Source organism: Tenrec ecaudatus, chromosome 7, assembly GCF_050624435.1.
Source record: "Tenrec ecaudatus isolate mTenEca1 chromosome 7, mTenEca1.hap1, whole genome shotgun sequence".
In the NCBI taxonomy this organism is placed as follows: Eukaryota; Metazoa; Chordata; class Mammalia; order Afrosoricida; family Tenrecidae; genus Tenrec; species Tenrec ecaudatus.
Genome location: NC_134536.1, coordinates 79,566,111 through 79,570,096, shown reverse-complemented (window position 1 = coordinate 79,570,096; position 3,986 = coordinate 79,566,111). Strand labels below are relative to the sequence as shown.

Sequence of the window (3,986 nt, the reverse complement as noted above, 5' to 3'; positions counted from 1 at the left end):
GCTTAATTTTTTACTCTGAACATTGTTGCATGATATATAAATCTCCAAGTTTCTCACTGCTTTGTAGAGAATCTTTCATTTCACTTATTATTGAATAGATTATAATGTGATTACAAAGAAAATTAATATGGAAAGCATTATGTGGTTTTTACATATGTTTGTATTAATCCTGGGGGGTGAGGGAAGGAAAGCAGGTGCCATTGCATCAATTTGGACTCAAGACCCCTATGTGGATCCGAGTGGAACTGTGCTTTCAGCGTTGTCAGTGGATGAGTTTTCAGAAGCAAACCTCCAGGGCTGTTTCCCAAGACCTGCTGGGTGGATTCTGAGCTCCAAGTTTGTAGGTAGAAACCAAGTGCTTTAACCATCTGCATCATCTAAAGACTTCTCAGATGGTGCAAAAGCTTAAACACTTGAATATTAGCAATCAGATTGACTGCTTATAGGCACCTCAAAGAAGACCTGCCAATCTGCTTCCCCAAATCCGTGGCTGCGCAAGCTCTGATGGAATGCTGCCCTGCTCTCCACACAAGGGTCCGAATCAGCTCCGCCGCAGCTGGCATATGATTCGTAGGTTCTATTCAGTCATCCCTCACTCAATATTTATATTCCATAAGAATATTTTATGACCGCATCTCATATTTTATTTTTATCAATATTTTTTCATATTTTTATAAAGAAGCTTAACTTGATGTTTGTGTTATGGTTTTGGTCTGGTTTTAGTGAGAAGGGGCCAAAATTGCATCCAAATGTTGTTTTGTGGAGGATGGTGTCTGAGCACACTGTAAATTAGTATGGCTAAGAGAGACATTTGTTTAAGAATCAATATGTTCTTGATTATCCGCTTTCGCCTTAGTATCACGCATAGTTTCATAAAGTATATTTATCATGCTTGGGCTTAATTTTCCCTACTTGTAAAATATAGCCGCATATTCTACACTAATGTTCTTAATATGCACATGAGATAAAAGACAAATTGCATTTAGAACAGTGGTACGTTCATAAGAATTCAATAAGCTAAAGTAACTGGTACTATGAAATCCAATCAAGAGCAAAGGCATAGCTTCTCAAATATCTGGTCCTAGAATTGTGCAATACTCTATAGAGATTTTGGTCTCTCTGCTTCTTATTCTACAAAACTCCCCGGGATAAATATTTATATAGATGTTTCTAAGAGCCATGGTCACGATGTTATAGGCATCATCCTTATTTCTAGAACAACGCAATTTAAAAACCAACTCCATAAGTCTTAGGTAACATCTCATTGGAAGTGATTTGTACAAATAATAGACTAATATTTTGCTAAGGAGCTCTCTTCTTTTCTTGTGTGATAATATCTTCTTGAAACAAAATAAATATGGGATAAAGTGTAAAATTTGACTTTAGTTTTATTTCAAGCTTGACAACAGAGGGCCTTACCAATATACTTGAACAACAAAAAAGAAAATGTTTGAAAATTAGCCGTTGGTAGCTCACTCTGGAAGAAGAGGAAGAAGATGGAGCTCGCCAGCTTTTGAGCTGAACCAACTCAGCTATCTCAGTGCCAGTTTGAAGCTAAAGAAAAGCCAAAATACAGTTCTCTCGGCATAATTTACACATCTCCTCCAGAAGAGAACCTTCGCCTTATGATGACCGGAAAGGCTGCATACCTTGGTTATTACTGGAGTCCAGGTTTCCAGAAATCCATGTGTCCAGTATCCACAGGAGACAGGACGAAAGAAAAGAAAAAAAGGCTAGTCAGATGGACCCTGAAGGAGCTATCATATATGATTCAGTGGTTCAGCAAGGGCAGCCAGAAGTCAAGGTCATTTATAGAAAATACACTAACCTGGTCCCACAGGAGGTTAGGAATGAAGATGAGCCAGACCTGCGAAGATGCACTGACGACGCCTAAAGAGAGCGGTAACCTTGGACAAGTCTGTGCCACAGAAAGTTGCTACAGCCATGCCCGTCCACGTAGCTTGCTAAGTGAACTGCCTGCTGAATTTACCCAGTACACACCATTTATACAAGGAGTGCTTTTCACCTCCGGAGATTCACAGAGGGTTATTCGCATGGTGGAAACGCAGAAAAGTCCAGTGGCCCCTGGAAGGTGTAAGATTAATGGGAAAATGCCCCAGGAAGCCGCTTCTCCTCCTGACCCTTTCATCTGTGCCTAGTTGAAATATGACTGTGAAGGAACAAGAGTGGGCGACCCCTTCTTGTATTTCAATCTGGAAGAAAAGCTGTACCATTCCCTTAGATAAATGCCTGCTTCCTGATGGCAGAGGCTTACAGACCTTACACATCAATGAAAGGTTGCCACGCTGGCGGAGGAAAGTGAGTGCTGGTGGAGAGAGAAAGGGGACTCAAGAGGAAAAGGGGAAACAGGAAGAGAAACATAGACACGTGGTCCAAAAAGCCAGGGAGAGGAGCGATAGGGCCAAAACCCACGTAAAAAAACCCAAAAACATGGGGAGCCTGGTGAAGGGGTGAAATGTGGCGCTGTCCGCGGAAAGAGACAGCCAGACGGGAACCTCTCCGGCATGACTTTCGGTTGAGAGGTCCAAGTGCAGACAAGGTCACGGTGTATCAGCTCTGCAGTCATTGTTCCCGGAATGCCCAGGCCGCCAACGTGCAATGAAGTCCAGTGCAACCAAAGGCTATTCAACCAATCTATGGCTATGGGCAGTGGTTTTGCGGGTGAGGAAGATGACATTTACCGTGTGTAAAATCAAGCCCAGAAAGATGGTAAATACAAGGTCCAGAGTACTGACAGGCCCTGGAAAAACCTGGAAAAGGACGTGCATGCTGACGACCTAGAAGCCAGAAATAAGACTGGCAAGGTTTGTTCTGGATAAGATTTCAAGTTCAGACTGGAAGCAGAGAGGCTGAGAAGGAGCGCTGTAGTTTGAGGAATATCTTTTGAGTTTGGGAAAGTTTTTGGAATTGCCAAACAGCGTAGTGGCTCTAAAAGACCCTCCGATAGCAGCTGCCCCAAGGAGTGTGACGAGGGACAGACGCCAGCAGAGGCTGAAGGAGTAGATGGGACTGTCTTCAGTGAATGAACTGTGATCCTAACCGGACTGACTCCCGGCATGCAAGGGAATGCTTTGTCCATGCTCAGGATAAAGACCCATCTGGGTGCCAGATCCCAGGGCTACTTTGTATTGCAGGAATAAGGTGGGAGGGGTTGGGGGGAGGGGAAACATCTACTGGGAACTATTTAGCATCTGTAAAGAGTGGATTGTGTTCCTGCTTCTCCCACTTCTTGCCTTTTTTTTTTTTTAGAACATGATGCCTAGCACATGGAAGTAAGGCTACTTCCTTTGATATTCCACCGCTAGTTCATAGTTTGCAAGAAGGACCGCTTATAACTAAAGTAACCCCCTCCTCACCGCAGTGCAGAGGGGACTGCTCACACCTACGGAACTGTGGTACCTAATGGCCATTTGCCCCTGCTGCCCTGTTTCTGTTTGTAGTGGGGAAAGGGAGTGTTTGTTTGGTGTAACTCTCGTTTTAAATACAAACTTCTAAGCAATAACATAGAATAATGTACGGTGATGATTGTGCAACTTTTAATATGCTTAAACCTTTGAACTGTATGACATGTGAATTACACGTTAATGAAACTCTTAGAAAACAAAGAAAAAAACGCCTGGGTTTGGTCATGAACTCTGCAGGTATAATTCTGTTGGGGAGCTAAGGAGACTGACAGACTAAGTTTCTGATATTAAGTGACTTGTAAAACACTGTTGTAAAATAGTTAGAAGAATCAATACGAAAGGGCATCTGGTTTATAACGTGATGCCTTTTACTTTGTCCCTAAACTAGGCTGGCCACGCAGCCTGGCAGATCAGTGGCTAATAAAAATACATGTGGAATTGCTTCCTCTGTTTATTCTCACTTTCCATCTTTCTATCGTCAGCTTCTCTAATGTTGTGTTCTTTCAATAACCAAATTTAGCTTCCTTAGCTTTGATCTTTGATATACACCCTAGGGCATAT

General features: G+C 42.5%; 1 pseudogene; it reads left to right on the top strand.

Annotated features, from left to right (window-relative positions):
* The first annotated feature begins 1,741 nt into the window (after positions 1 to 1,741).
* On the top strand, positions 1,742 to 2,475 carry LOC142452404 (SNW domain-containing protein 1 pseudogene; annotated as a pseudogene).
* Positions 2,476 to 3,986: the final 1,511 nt, after the last annotated feature.